This window comes from Carassius gibelio, chromosome A2 (genome assembly GCF_023724105.1).
Source record: "Carassius gibelio isolate Cgi1373 ecotype wild population from Czech Republic chromosome A2, carGib1.2-hapl.c, whole genome shotgun sequence".
NCBI classification, from domain to species: Eukaryota; Metazoa; Chordata; class Actinopteri; order Cypriniformes; family Cyprinidae; genus Carassius; species Carassius gibelio.
In genome coordinates this window covers 16,254,162-16,270,548 of record NC_068372.1, presented here as the reverse complement: position 1 = coordinate 16,270,548, position 16,387 = coordinate 16,254,162, and the positions used below count along the sequence as shown (strand labels likewise).

The window sequence follows — 16,387 nt, the reverse complement described above, 5'->3', positions numbered from 1 at the left end:
ATTTTAAAGTTAAGGGCAGGCACAATAAGCTTTAGCTTCTGCCTGCACCAGGTCATTGTGTTTATGTTTTGAATGATTGGATTGAATGATCTGTAAATGACCAAACCGAAATAAATAAAAAAAAAAATATTTCCCACTGGTATGCGGGGATGGTGTGCTGCTCTCTGCCACTTGCTGAAGCTTGTCCTCTGCCTGTCTGACTCCTCCGGCCTGCCTACCTGATGGTGTTTGTAGCATGGTGCTAAGGACGGAGTGACTGCGTATTTGACTGGTTTTCCATGGGGGACCTGCAGTTTGCACTTGTATGGGATATGCCCACATAGCAAACGGACTTGGCCCACATGTGGCCTCAAGGTGGCACTGCTGGCCTCCTGTACCCTTTCAGCCAGACCTGGGCCATGTTTGGCAATGATGGCACAGCAGGGATCCAGCAAACAACATGAGGGCTGATTGTTGATGGGAGGAGTGTGGCCCAGTTCAGTCAGGTGATATGTGGCCCAAATCAGGCTAAAATCTGGCAGCATGTGACCCATGATAAACAAGATAAATACAATATTGCATTATAATGGTTAAATGATCACATACATTTTAATGAAGTGTAGTATTTTTCAAATGTAGTATTTGAAATGGGAAGTCAAAACAGAATGAAACAATATCATTTAAAAATTAAGCAAATCAGTCAAGTGCATTAAACTGCACTTAATTATAATTTCATTAAATTTTATATTATTATTCTTGGTACAAATAATCTTAGAATCCTTACATGAAAAGAAAGAGAAAGGGAGAGAGTATTTAACCATTATCATGTAATATTTATTTGGCTTACTATGGGACACACACTGATCTATAATGGAGAGTGCGGGCACATCATTTTGCATTAGTATGCTGTCATGCACAAACATTAAATAAAATGATCATGAAGGTATTTTATTTTATTTAAATCCTGTATACATTTGATACTTGGTGTGAGAAACAGATTCAAATTCAAACCGCATTCATTTGCGATATGTATCTCCTTCCTCTGTAGCAAAAGTAACTATTTAAAAATGTGCCGTTAAGAAGTTTTACAACAAGTTTTACGGCAGCGATATCATTGGCTTTCATCGGTTTCGTCAGAGATTGCGACATGCCGTGTTTCCGGTGGTGTGTGTTTTGAATCAGAAACGCGTTGAGGGAGTGGATCGGGATAGTATTTTTATCATTTAACAACTTAAATTATGACCTGCTTCTCACACTACTATTATATTCTACCAGAGTGGACTGCAACTGCAATGCATCGCCATTTGGACTTCTGTGGTACTGCTCTTTGAAACATATGTAATAAATTCTTATGATTAAATTACATGTGTCTATCTGTTACGTTTCTCTTATAGACTGTATAGTTTATACACTCACTCTTTTGGTTGATTTGTTCTTTATAAAAATAAATAGAAAAACCAATGCAATACGTTTTTTTATTGCACAGTTACATGATGTGCGGGTTTTAAGTCTGATTTTCAGTTCAGTTTAATGTACTGTACTTTATTTGCATTGTTTGTGTCTACATTAAAGCATTTCACAAAATGAGTAATTGCGATCTTAGTAATATACAAGGTAATATGAAATATTCCCAGACAGCAATATAGTGTTGGCCCAGATCCAGCCCACATCAGAATCAGAATCAGAAAGAGCTTTATTGCCAAGTATGTTTGCGCATACAAGGAATTTGTTTTAGTGACATAAGCTTCCAGTACACAGAGACACCAACACACAGAAAAAAAAAAAAAAAAAAAGGTAGCCAAATAAATAAGTGTATAAACAATTGTGCTATAAATGATAATGGGATAGGATTGAAAAAGATAGGGATGTACTAGGATGGAGGGGTAACAAATAAATATAAGGATGTTGCACTTTTGTTTGCATAAGCATAAGTGGGGAACATTTAACTGTTCATGAGGTAGATTGCCTGGGGAAAGAAACTGTTTTTGTGCCTTGCTGTTCTGGTATTTGCGGCTCTGAGACGCCGACCAGATGGCAAAAGTTCAAAAATGGGGTGACTTGGATGTGAGGGATCCAGAGTGATTTTATGAGCCCTTTTCCTCACTCTGGATGTATACAGTTCTTGAAGGGTGGGCAGGGGAGCACCAATAATCCTTTCAGCAGTCCGAACAGTTCTCTATAGTCTTCTGATGTCCGATTTTGTTGCTGAACCAAACCAGACAGTTATTGAAGTACACAGTACAGACTCAATGACGGCTGAGTAGAACTGTTTCAGCAGCTTCTGTGGCAAGTTAAACTTCCTCAGCTGGCGAAGGAAATAAAACCTTTGTTGGGCCTTTTTTACAATGGAGTCAATGTGATTGTCCCACTTCAGGTCCTGAGAGATGGTGGTTCCCAGGAATCTGAATGACTCCACTGCAGTCACAGGGCTGTTCATGATGGTGAGTGGGGAAAGTGCAGGGGGGTTTCTCCTGAAGTCCACGATCATCTCCACTGTTTTGAGCGTGTTCAGCTCCAGGTTGTTAAGACTGCACCAGACAGCCAGCTGCTCAACCTCTTGTCTGTAAGCAGACTCATCACCGTCCTGGATGAGGCCGATGACTGTAGTGTCGTCTGCAAACTTTAGGAGCTTGACAGAGGGGTCTTTAGAGGTGCAGTCGTTGGTGTAAAGGGAGAAGAGCAGAGGGGAGAGAACACATCCCTGAGGGGCGCCAGTGTTGGTGGAGCAGCTGTTTGATGTGAATTTCCCCAGTCTCACTAACTGTTGCCTATCTGTCAGAAAGCTGGTGATCCACCGACAGATAGAGCTAGGAACAGAGAGCTGGGTCAGTTTGGTCTGGAGGGTTGTTGGGATGATGGTGTTGAAAGCCGAACTAAAGTCCACAAACAGGATCCTCACATAAGTCCCTGTTTTGTCCAGATGTTGCAGGATGAAGTGCAATCCTATGTTGATTGCATCATCCACGGACCTGTTTGCTCGGCAAGCAAACTGCAGGGGGTCCAGTAAGGGTCCAGTGATGTCCTTCAGATAACCCAGAACCAGTTTTTCAAACGACTTCATGACGACAGACGTTAGAGCCACAGGTCTGTAGTCGTTAAGTCCTGTTATCTTGGGTTTCTTTGGGATGGGGATGATGGTGGAGCGTTTGAAGCAGGAAGGTACTTCACACAACTCCAGGGATCTGTTGAAGATCTGTGAAAAGATGGGGGCCAGCTGGTCAGCACAGATTTTCAGACAGGCTGGTGTAACACCATCTGGGCCTGGTGCTTTTCTTCTTTTGTTCTTCTTGAAGACCTGGCGCACATCATCTTCACAGATTTGAAGAGCAGTAGGTGTGGAACGGGGGATTGCAGGAGGTGTTAATGGTTGTGCAGGGAGATGGTCAGAATGGGTGTTGGGGGTTTCAAATCTGCAATAAAACTCATTCAGGTCGTTAGCAAGCCGTTGATTAGCCTCAGTGCAAGGGGATGGTGTCTTGTAGTTTGTGATGGCCCTCAGTCCTCTCCAAACTGAAGTTGAGTCGTTGGAAGAAAACTGGTCTTCCAACTTTTTAGCGTAGGTCTTTTTAGCCGCTCTGATTTCTTTGTTCAGTGTGTTCCTGGCCTGATTGTACAAGACCCTGTCCCCATTTCTGTAGGCATCCTCTTTGGCCTGACGAAGATGTCTGAGTTTTACTGTAAACCATGGCTTATCGTTGTTGAATGTTAAATAAGTCCTGGTAGGAATGCAAACATCCTCACAGAAACTAATATAGGATGTTACAGTCTCTGTGAGTTCGTCCAGATCGGTGGTAGCAGCTTCAAAAACACTCCAATCAGTGAGGTCAAAACAAGATTGTAAATCCTGCTCCGTTTCGCTGGTCCATCTCTTCACAGTCCTTACTACAGGTTTAGCAGATTTAAGTTTCTGTTTGTAGGATGGTATAAGATGAATCAGACAGTGATCAGAATTTCCCAAAGCTGCTCGTGGAACAGAGTGATATGCGTCCTTTATTGTGGTGTAGCAGTGATCCAATATATTACTGTCTCTGGTGGGACATGTGATGTGCTGTCTGTATTTTGGCAGTTCACGGGAGAGATTGGCTTTATTAAAGTCCCCCAGAATGATTAAAACAGAGTCCGGGTGTTGTTGTTCTGTCTCTGTGATCTGATCAGCAAGTTTCTGTAAAGCTGAGCTCACGTGCGCTTGCGGATGGATGTAAACACTAACCAGAATGAACGAGTGAAACTCCCGCGGCGAATAGAACGGCTTGCAGTTGACAAACTGCATTTCTAGATCATCTGGCCAACATGGATTTCATGTGGGCCAGATGTGGGCCAGATCTGGGCCGACACTGCTTGCTGTCTGGGTTGGGTCTGGGCCATATAAGGATCAGGTGTGGCCCAGATTTTTGGATTCTGATTTACTTAAGGCTGAGAATTGGCACCAATAATAAAACCTGTTTTGGCCCAGATCAGGGCCAGCTAAGGCTGATTAACTGGCTGAGATTCGGGCCGGTTATGGCCCATGTGTGACCCAAGTCTTTAATCCAGTTCTGGGCCACTTCAGGGCTGTCATTCTTTATGGTACTTGGGCCGAGGGAAAAGTCATTGTGTGGCCTGGATCTTGACCAGAAGACATTTGCTATGTGGGTGGTTAGACGTGGGTTGCTTGATTTACTCACTTAATGAGGGACTTCACTGGTTATTTAATTTTTACTCAACAGTTTAGACTGCTGGGTCGGACATATATTCTCACTTAAAGAGGTCATATTATGCGATTTAAATTTTTCCTTTTTCTTTGGAGTGTAACAAGCTCTTGGTGCAAGAAGAAGATCTGTAAAGTTGCAAAGACTAAAGTCTCAAATAACTCTTTATCAAAGTTAAGACTCTGCCACGCCCCCTAAAACGGCTCGTTCTAACACGCCCCCACATGTCTATGTCACTGTGTGGAAATATTTGGGTAATGCCGCCCAAATGTTCACGTAAAAGAAAGAAGGCGTGGTTTCAGTAACCACATTTAGTGTTGAAGCAGCCATGTCAGGGAGATGCTGTGTGTTTCTAGGCAAAAGCAAAAACATTTTATTTGGTCTTCCGAAAATAGATGCATTTAGGAATCTTTAAGATTACTTACAACAGAATGCAACACATTTTATGGACGACCTAGGAGAGGAGGTAATTCTGACTTTGCTACGACAATCTAGTGCTTCTGAATCAGCTACTGGAAGTATGTTTTCTTATTAAGTTTTTAAATAAAGTGCAAACACATAAGAGCTTCATCACTGTATCATTCACGCCACTCTGTTCCCCTTTCGGGCTTAAACTGATGGTAAAACTAAGGACATTATTAACTTTACATTATTAAGTCTTTGCATTTATTTTGAAAGATGTCGATTTTGGAAAGGGCCGTTACATTTCCCATGAGTGCTTGTGGTGTTTGGCCAATCACAATTCAATGGGTAAGTTGGCCAGTCAGAGCAGACTGGGCTTGTTGGAAGGAGGGACTTTGTAGAAAACGACATGTTTGAGAGAGGTGTGACATAGAGGACCTACAATAATGTACAGTATTTGAAAAATAATGTGTTTTTTGAACATTAAAGCATGTCAACATATTCTGTAACACCAAATACACAAAAAGCATCATATGACCCCTTTAAAACTATGAAGAGTTCAGATGCAAAAGCCTCTAAGTGCCATCTGAAATTTTCATCTAAAATGAGCATTTTACAGGCTCCAATATTTATGTTCAGCTATTTAACTTTAAAGGGGCCATATGATGCTGCTTAAAAGAACACTATTTTGTGGATTTGGTGTAATGAAATGTGTTTATGAAATGCATTTTAAAACACATTATTTTCCACATACTGTACATTATTGTTTCTCCTCTATGCCTTGCCATTGGGAAATCCGTTGATTTTTACAAAGCTCGTCGTTCTAAAAAGCGAGGTGTGTTCTGATTTGTCCTAACCTAACCAGTGCGTTGTGATTGCCGAATGCCTCAAGTGTGTGATGGAAAGTTAGGCCCCATTATAAAAAAGGCATTTGTTGCATCCAGTGGGGACATTATTATGGATTGTAATGACTTATAATGTCATTTACAAGTTGCGTTGCATCACGCTGCATAAACATAAAACCTCGTCTGCATTTGTGATAGGAGAAACATGTGGGTGTCACGCTGTCAGTCTCTGTTTTCCTGGGTGTTGCCTAGTGAGCTCACTTCTCCTTAGGCACTTCACCATAGGCACTTTAATTCCTCTAGTCTGGTTCTGTCTTCACAGTAATTGCACTCCAATTAAATCGCACAGGTGCTGACAATCCTTTGTCATTAGTCTCCCTATGTATAGCTGTCTTTCTCTGTCATCTGTATGGAGTCCTTACCCTTTGTGTACAATGTTCTCGTCTCCAGAGGCTTCCTCTTACCTTCTCGTTCCTCCGAGTTTCCTATCCGTTTCATCCGGTTCCCTCTTTTTGTTTTGTTTGGTTTGTCATCCTGGACTGTTTATTTTGTATTTACCCTTTTTGTTAATTAAAGACTACCTGCAATTGGATCTACCCTCTCCTTGTGTTTCTCCTAAACCCAACCGTCACAGAAGGACTCCATGAAACTAGATCCAGCGGTATGTCTTTTCGTGTCTCCTCCCCAACCAGCATGGTGGAGCGGAGGAATAAATATTTAAAATTGGCCTCGTTCAAGCAAGAGGGCAATGACGTGGGAGTAATGGCACTGGTTTTTTGGTCCCTGGCAGAGGGCCTGGATTACAATGATGCGGCCCTCATGGAATATTTTAGCACTGGACTGGATGACCCGGTTCCTCAGGAGGAACTCGAACAATTGGATACATTCGGGTTCTGGGAGTTTGTGTGCTACCTGCAGCATCGGCTTCCATGGGATACCCCAGCCACTCCTGTCTCCTCCGATAGGATGGCCGCCAGTCCAGAGCCACTGCCCAGGATGGTCACCAGCCCAGCGTCACAGCACAAGATAGCCGCCAGCCCAGTGCCACAGCACAAAATGGCCGCCAGCCCAGCGTCACAACAGGTCATGGCTGCTGAGCCAGCGCCACAGCACAAGATGGCCGCCAGCCCAGCGCCGCAGCACAAGATGGCCGCCAGCCTTGCGCCACAGCACAAGATGGCTGCCAGCTCAGAGCCACAGCACGAGGTGGCCGCCAGCCCAGAACCACAGCACAGGATGGCCGCCAGCCCAGAGCCACAGCACAAGATGGCCACCAGCCCAGCACCACAGCACATGATGGTCGATTCAACGCCTGAGTCTCCAGACAAGGTGCCACCGACTCGCCATCATAGAGGGCAGAGGAGAAGGAGACAGGTGTCTACCGTTCCTCAAAGCCAGGAGGACGTTCCCGAGCGGGCCGCTGCCGTCCAGGAGGACGTTCCCGAGCGGGCCGCCGCTGTCCAGGAGGACGTTCCCGAGCAGGCCGCTGCCGTCCTCGAGGCGGTGCCCGATGCTGTCCCGGAGGCCGAGGCGGTGCCCGAGGAGGTGCACGCTGCTGTTCCGGAGGCTGAGGCGGTGCCCGATGCTGTTCCGGAAGCCGAGACCGCTCCCGAGGAGGTCCCCGCTGCTGTTCCGGAGGCCGAGGCGGTGACCGAGGCCGTTCCCGATGCGGTGACCGAGGCTGTGCCCGAAGCAGAGGCGTCTCATGTCTCCACAGGCAGTCCAAAGTCTAGTCAGGTGCCCATTGACTGTCCAGAGTTGAGTCAGTTCCCGGTTGACCCTCTAGAGTCGAGTCAGGTGTTCATGGACCCTCCAGAGTCAGGGTTAGTCACCGTTGACCCTCCAGAGTCAGGGCTAGTTCCTGCTGACCATCCAGAGTCGAGTTATGTTTCAGTTGTTCCTCTTGAATCAAGTCAGATTCCTATTGACCTTCCCGAGTCGAGTCAGGTGCCCGTTGAATTTCCTGAGTTGAGTCAGTTTCCGGTTGACCCTTCGGAGTCGAGTCAGGTGTTCATGGACCCTCCTGAGTCAGGGTTAGTCACCGTCGACCTTCCAGAGCCAGGGCTAGTTCCTGCTGATCATCCAGAATCGAGTCATGTTTCAGTTGTTCCTCCTGAATCAAGTCAGATTCCTATCGACCTTCCAGAGTCTAGTCAGGTTCCGGTTGACCCTCCAGAGTCGAGTCAGGTGTTCGTGGACCCTCCAGAGTCAGGGTTAGTCACCGTCGATCTTCCAGAATCAGGGCTAGTTACCGTTGACCTTCCAGAGTCGAGTCAGGTTCCCGTGAACCCTACAGAGTCAGGGCTAGTCACTGATGACTTTCCAGAGTCAGGACTAGGTACCATGGACTTTCCAGAGACAAGGCTAGTCACCGGTGATCTTTGAGGACTGAGTCAAGTCACCGGTGATCTTCGTCCTCCCATTGGGCCGACCACTAAGACGTGGTGGTCTTCCGCTCCGCCCTGGGGGACTCAGGCCTTGACCGCGAGGACGTGGTGGTCTTCTGATCCGCCCTGGGGGACTCCGGCCTTGACCGCGAGGACGTGGTGGTCTTCTGCTCCGCCCTGGGGGGGCTTCTGCCTTGACCACATGGGTGTGATGGCCCTCTGTTCCGCCCGGGTGGGCATCACTTAATGTCCCCCATGTACCCATGTTTTTGTTTTCATTTGTTTTTCTATTTATCTCCTTCTTTGGATCTGGCCCTCCGTCCCTCCCCTTCATCCTCCGCCGGTCCACCACCCTCCTGGACTCCTTGTTTTGTGTTACACTTTCCTGCCTCTGCCTTTCCATTCCATCTGGTTGTTCCGTCTCTGTTTTTTCCATTTTACCTGGTTGTCCTGTCTTTGTCTCTCCATTCTACCTGGTTGTTTGTCTCAGTCTGTCCATGCTATCTGGTTCTTCTATCTCTGTTTTCTGACCCTCCATCCCTCCCCCTAGTCCGCCGCTCCAGCTCCCTCCTACCTCCTTTTCCGTTGGGTTTTCCTGGGTTTCAGGTGGAGCATCTGGCAGCTGCTCCGTAGGGGAGGGGGTAATGTCACGCTGTCAGTCTCTGTTTTCCTGGGTGTTTCCTAGTGAGCTCACTTCTCCTTAGGCACTTCACCATAGGCACTTTAATTCCTCTAGTCTGGTTCTGTCTTCACAGTAATTGCACTCCAATTAAATCGCACAGGTGCTGACAATCCTTTGCCATTAGTCTCCCTATGTATAGCTGTCTTTCTCTGTCATCTGTATGGAGTCCTTACCCTTTGTGTACAATGTTCTCGTCTCCCGAGGCTTCCCCTTACCTTCTCGTTCCTCCAAGTTTCCTATCCGTTTCATCCGGTTCCCTCTTTTGTTTTGTTTGGTTTGTCATCCTGGACTGTTTATTTTGTATTTACCCTTTTTGTTAATTAAAGACTACCTGCAATTGGATCTACCCTCTCCTTGTGTTTCTCCTAAACCCAACTGTCACAGTGGGGGCATGTTTAAACAAGGCATTTAGGAAGGTGTGGATGAGTCTTAACTTTTATAAAGAATATCTCTTTGGGTTTGAGACTTTAGTCTTTAATTGCAAATTTAGGGATCTTATCAAGTCACAAACAGCTTGTGACACTCCAAAGAGAAAGGAAAACTTGAAAAAAACCTATGCCATTAAAGTAAAATTACTGAACCTAAGCATTGTTGTCTGATTAAAAAATACTTATTTTAGATGAAAATTTCAGATGGCACTTTTGCATCCGAACTCTTCATATTTAACAGATACCATGATTGTTTGCGTTGATTTTGTATTCAGAATTGTTTGTTTGGTTATTTTATGTATTTAATAATTATTGTTGACTACAAAGCGCTATAACAATTAAACTTGTTTTTAATTTTTATTTATTTAGATTGTTCAATATATTTTAATGAAGGATAAACTGGGAACACGGTTCACTGAGAAAAGAGTCAAATAAATCTAAAATACATTTAATTGATTATTACTGATGTGCTGGGGGAGAAAGCTTATAACAACACAGTAAAAGAGTTAGCTGTCCATTGTTGTTTACACAAATTCATATAGGCTACACAAAAATTTTTCCATTTTATGGAATGATCCTTGAAGTGGTCAATAATGGCTGCAATACAGCTCAAAGTACGAAACAACCGCACTAAGACTTTTCGGTAGCTAATTATAACTTCAGATCGCTACCAGATCCATTCTTAAGTCTCACCTGTAATGAATTTCCACCTATTTGTGCGCGAGATTTTTGCGCATTCATTAGGATTGGATCGTTTCAGTACATCTATGAATTATAAATCCTCGCAAATGCGTAATTTTCTAGTCAATATGAGAGAGATGGCGGATACAACAACTTAGTTACAACAACTTGCAGGCAAACAAAACAGAGAAATAAAGCGAAATAGGCTGTATGAATGGAAGCTATTCTAAAATAATGAAGAAATCTACTGAGTTTTGACAGCGTTATGGATGACCAATGTCAGTATGTGATTGAGGATTTATTCAGTGGTCAGTTGACACTCTGCACCTGTTTGCATCTGGAAAATGCTCTCGCCGCTCGCTGGGGAAGCCTTGCTGGACCTGGCTGTTCAGTTTCAGCTCCAGTGCAGACGACGGCATCACACAGCTGACGTAGAAAGAAGAGCAAAGCGAAGATCTCACGCGATGTCCTCGGCGGTGTTAGGTGAGAGACGCTCAGACACCCGTCAAGCAGACGCTTGCATGTTGTTATCCAGCTGTCGTAGGTGAGTTCAAACCAAAAATATGCGTGTTTATACACTGTTTCATCTCTGTGTATTTTCTCTCTAGTGTAGGACAAGATTGTTAGCTGTTAGGGGCAGAATATAATAACTACATGCTGATATCTGAAGGTCTAATATTTGTCTAGGGAGAAGGAGGGTATAAACCTGCTGCAGAAAGAGATTCAGGGCAGGCTTGCAACACTGAGGAGAGCTGAAAACCTCCTGAGGAAGCGCAGGAGGAAGGAGCAAACAAGATCACGTTTCTACAAAGATCCCTTCAAATTTGTGAAGAGTCTCTTCACAAAGGAGAAGAGCGGAAGTCTCTCAGTGTCAAAGGCCAACCTGGAAGAACATCTGAAAAACTCCTGCACATATGACAGACACCAGGAAAAAGTTACACTCCCATCTGACATGGCACCAATCAACCCACCAGAGCACAAGCTGGATACCAGTCCACCCATGTGGAGTGAGGTAGAACAAATCGTGCGTAGAGCAAGGGCCGCATCATCTCCATGTCCCAATGGAGTTCCATACAGGCTCTATAAAAATGCTCCAGATTTCCTGTGATTCCTCTGGATACTAATGAGAGTTGTGTGGCAAAAGAAGGAGATACCAACATCCTGGCAGAGAGCTGGAGGGATCCTTATCCCCAAGGAAAAGGACTAGTCAGAGATCGGGCAGTTCAGACAGATCAGCCTTCTAAACATAGAGGGAAAAATATTCTTCTTCAATATTCTTCGCTCACAGGCTGTTAGGATACCTGCAAAGAAACAACTTGATTGACACATCAATCCAGAAAGCAGGCATTTCAGGCATCTCTGTTTGTGTAGAACACACTAGTGTTATCTGGCATCAGATCCAGGTCACCAAAAAGGAGGGAACAGATCTTCATGTGGTGTTCCTGGATCTCGCAAATGCCTTTGGCTCAGTCCCTCACAACCTCCTGTGGACAGCTTTTGACTAATTTAGAGTCCCATCAGCTCTCACAACCCTTGTTAAGGCCTACTTCCAGGACGTCCAACTCTGTGTGATAACAGCAGAGTACACAACAGCTTGGCAACACCTGGAAGTGGGAATCATGGTGGGCTGCACCATCTCCCCACTGGCCTTCACCCTAGCCATGGGGGTCATAATTCGGGCCTCTAGATGGACAGTTTGCGGACAAGGAATAAGTCCTGAGCTGAGGCTGCCGCTGGTCAGAACCTACATTGATGACCTCACAACTCTCACCACGACCAAGGTTTGCACTGTACGGCTATTAAGAAAGCTCCAGGAAAACATTGAGCGGGCTCGCATGAAGATCAAGCTGAGCAAGTCCAGAAGCATCTCCATCATCAAGGGGAAACTGTCAGACCACGGCTTCCACATCGGTGAGGAACCCATCCCAACTGTCTCCGAGAAACCAGTGAAGAGCCTAGGTCGGTGGTATGATGCCTCCCTTAAAGACAAAAAGCAAGTAGAGCAGCTTAGGAAGAAGGTAGCCAGTGGCCTGGTAAACTTCAACAGAACCCTGCTTCCTGGCAAGCTGAAGCTCTGGTGCATGCAATATGAACTTATTCCATGTCTCCTGTGGCCACTAACCCTCTATGTATTCCCACTCTCCTAGGTGGAAAACCTGGAGAGACTGGTCAGCTCATATGTAAGGAAGTGGCTTGGCCTTCCCATTTGCCTCAGCAGTATTGGGATTTACGGCAAAGGGATGCTACACCTGCCCATTTCCAGTCTGGTAGAGGAGTACAAGTATGCCAAAGTCAGACTGGAGATGATGGTACTGGATTTGAACGATCCATTTGTAGCCCAAGCTGCCCACATCTTGGCCACTGGGAGGAAGTGGACCCCGTTGGCTGCATCTGAGCAGGCAAAGGCAGCACTCAGACACAAGGACATCGTGGGGCAAGTGAAGGAGGGGAGGAGTAGTCTTGGACTTGGTACGCCAGTGTAGAACAAGGCCTCTCCATCTCAAAGATGCAAGATGGTGGTCCAGGAGGAACATCGGGAGGAGGAAGCAAGAAGGTGCGCCCTAGCTGTGGCACCGGCAAAGCAAGGGCAGTGGATGGCATGGGAAGGAGTGGAGAAGAGAAAGATCTCCTGGAAAGAGCTGTGGGAGATAGAGGCATTCAGGGCAAGCTTTACCATCAGGGCTGCCTACGATGTCCTACCTTCTCCCGCAAACCTAAGACAATGGTATGCCAAAGACCCCCACGTGCCCTTTATGCCCAAGTCTAGCAACACTGAAGCACATCTTAGTGGGATGAAAGACCAGTCTCACCCAAGGCCATTACACCTGGTGTAACGGTGGTGACCCGATAATAATTTAAGAAACTCAAACCAATGATTTTCTCTTTAGGTTAAACTTAAATTCGGGGCGCCAGACAGGAGTAACCCTGTCAAATGTTTAAGAAAACAAATATCCCAGATAGCATAAATACCACCAGTTACATATATAAACTCACATTCAAAGAAATAAAGCACAAACGTCATAGGATTCCATTTAGACAACTGTATTTCTCACAAGAACAGAAAAACACCACTTTCAATTATCAGTCACAAGAGCAGAAAAAATAACACCATTTTCAGTTATCAGTGACAAGAACAGAGAAATAAAAAATAAACCTTTAAATTATGAGTCGAGGTTCAGTAAAGAAAATACAAATAAAATAAAGATAAAATCATATATATATTTATATTTTACTCACTGCAGTTTGAGAGGAACCGGGTTAAATGTGGGTGTGGAAAGTGCAGAGATGAATGGTGTGAGTTGTTTTGGGATAAGACCAGCCACGTATCCAACAAGCCGCCTTCAGTAATTGGTGAACTTGTGTTGGTGGTAAACAAAAACAGCCAGGATCCAGACGGTCGTTAACAGCTCGATCGGGACTTTTTAAACGTTCTGCACTGAAGACATCGTCATGGAGAGCGGTCCACTCTCTAGCATCCACTCCAGCAAAGGCACAGCGCTCTCCCTCCGAGGATTACGTCACCGCCACACAGGTAAGTGTAGACACCTTCCATCTCCCTTAATTTTTTCCGTCCAACTACCAGCCAGCAGTTCATTTATTGGGTACTTCCTAATAGCGTTTAACTATATTACCACAAATTCGTTTGTTGGGTATATTTTTAGATGGCGTTCGGCTTCCGTTGAGGCTTTCCGGTTCTCATCTCCACAGCGCACTAACAACAACACTCCATGTTTCTTCCGACACCTACTCCTCTCCTCCTTCAGTTTAAATTCCTCCTTTTATTAGATTACCTCATTTCCTTTTTCCTCATTTGGTAAACAAAAATGGGCGGAGACAACATTAATAATTAAAATTTTTGATCTTGGAGTTTTTAGCTCCGCCACACTCCTCCCCCCTGGAAATAAACAACCCCAGGTTGTAATAAAAAAAATAGCATTTTCAGAACCCTACGTCCGGGGTTTCGTGGAACATTTCAAAGAGATTCACTTTTTCCAGATGGTTTAACTCATCAGCGGTTACATACATGAACGGTACGCACATCCTCACCAGTGTCTTCCAATGCCACACGATAATTCAGTGGTCCCAGCTGTTTTATTACTCTGTAGGGACCTTTCCATTTGTGGGCGAGTTTAGCACAAAAATGGTGAAGGGCACTTGATTGAGGGAAGTTTCTCACCCAGACACAATCTTTTTCTTGGTAGAGGACATCTCTTCGGTTCTTGTTGTTGCTTCGGAGCTGTCTTACTGATGCTTTCTTGGTGCATTCTTTGGCTCTAGCTGCAACTGGGACAGATGTTCTGTGACATTGTAAGATGGAGCAGTTGGAGCAAGATTTTGCCCATGCAGCAGCTTGTCCATTGGCCCCTGTAATTTTCTCCCTAGGTGAAGCTCGGCTGGAGACATACCAATGGTTTCCTGTACCGCTGAATTAATGGCGAACCGTAGTTCAGGTAGGTGTTGGTCCCATTTTTTATGATTGTCATCCACATATGCTGAAATCATCTGTTTTAATGTTCTATTCACTCGTTCGGTTAGGTTTGTCTGAGGGTGGTATGCTGTAGTCATCTTTCCATTTGGCACAGATGTCCTGAAAGACAGCTGATGTGAACTGTGTGCCTCGGTCAGACAGGATGAAATCAGGTACCCCCCATCGAGTGAATATTTCTTCTCTGAGGTGTGAAGCAACAGTTTGAGAATTTGCCTTTCGCAAAGGGAACAGTTCTACCCATCGGGAATAATAATCCACAAACACTAGTAGATATTCGTGTTGGTGGGAGCTGCGAGGCAGTGGACCCATGATATCTACTCCCAACATCTCGTTTGGACGACTGGTGGCGGTCTGTTGAAGTTTCCCAGCAGGTTTGCGGTTCTCATTTTTCAAGGTCTGGCATTTCATGCATCTTTTTACATACTGTTTTACAGATGTCCACATGGAGGGCCAGAAAGCGACCTGACGCACTCTCTGGTAAGTTTTGTAAAATCCTAGATGACCACTTAAGGGATGTGCATGGTAATGGTGTAGTAGATTTTGGACAAGGGTGGCTGGGACATAGATTCTGTAATACGTTTGCTCATCAGTCAGATGAGTTCGATGGTACAGCTTGTCTTCAACTACTTCATATTGGTCTTGGATAGAGGAATCATTGTCTGCTAGTGACTGAAATAATTTGGTAATTACTGGGTCTTTGTGCTGCTCTTCCCAGATGTCTACTGCTGAAATTGGAAATGCAAAGTCTTCCTTCTGATTGGAGTATAAATGGCATCCAGGTACAGAATACATTTGGGATAACGCATCTGGTGCTTCAATGAGTTTTCCCTTCCGATACTCCACCACAAAGTCGAATTTTTGCAGTCGGAGTGCCCAACGGATTAGACGTCCCGTGGTTTTTGTGGAATTCATGACCCACTGTAGAGCTGAATGATCTGTGACTACTGTGAAGAGTTTTGGTTCAAGGTAATATTGCCATTTTTCTAGCGCCCATACTATTGCCAGACACTCTTTCTCTGTAGCTGAATAATTAATCTCTGCTTTGGTTAGCGTTCGGCTCCCATAGGCTATGACTTCTTCCAAATCATGCATTTTTCTTTGTGTCAACACAGCACCAAGTCCTGAGTCACTGGCATCAGTGTAGACAACAAAAGGAAATTGAAGGTCTGGATGACCCAGGATGGGGGGTGTGGTAAGACAGGTCTTCAATTTCTCAAATGATTGTTGACACTGGGGTGACCACTGGAACTGGCGTCCCTTTTTCTTCAAAGCATTTATAGGTTCAGCGATCAGAGAGAAATTTGGCACAAACCGATGGTACCATCCTGCCAAGCCGAGAAATCGTTGAACTTCTTTAACGTTCTTGGGAACAGGGTAGGAGCGAATAGCCTCTATTTTGCTGGGGTCAGCCGAGATGCCTTTTGTGTTTACCACATGTCCCAGAAAGGTTAACTCATGAAGGCAGAATTTACTCTTTTTTAGGTTTATGGTTAAACCAGCTGTGTGCAGTCGGTCGAAGACCGTCTGAAGATCCTTGAAGTGTTGGGTGACAGAGGGTGAATAAATTATTATATCGTCGATATACACAAAACAAATTCTTCCTCGCAGCTCACCTAGGACAGTCTCCATTAACCGCTGAAATGTCGCTGGAGCATTTTTCAGCCCAAACGGCATGACATTAAATTGATATAAGCCAGATGGGGCGATGAATGCAGTCTTGGACTTGCTCTCAGGATCCATGGTCACCTGCCAGTACCCACTGTTGAGATCAATGCTGGAGAAAATACCTGCACCGGAGAGGGATTC

At 45.1% G+C, this 16,387-nt stretch overlaps 2 protein-coding genes across 3 annotated transcripts in view; both read left to right on the top strand.

Moving 5' to 3' along the window:
• The window catches only part of LOC128028562 (plasmalemma vesicle-associated protein), a 40,871-nt gene that overhangs the window by 11,534 nt on the left and 12,950 nt on the right, over window positions 1–16,387 (top strand). The gene's annotated exons all lie outside the window — the stretch shown is intronic.
• Window positions 10,491–16,387, top strand: part of LOC128028543 (anoctamin-8) — a 44,058-nt gene continuing 38,161 nt past the window's right edge. Inside the window, exon 1 of the mRNA XM_052615789.1 lies at window positions 10,491–10,636. The gene's annotated coding sequence lies outside the window, so the exon portion shown is untranslated. The remainder of the gene's footprint in view (window positions 10,637–16,387) is intronic.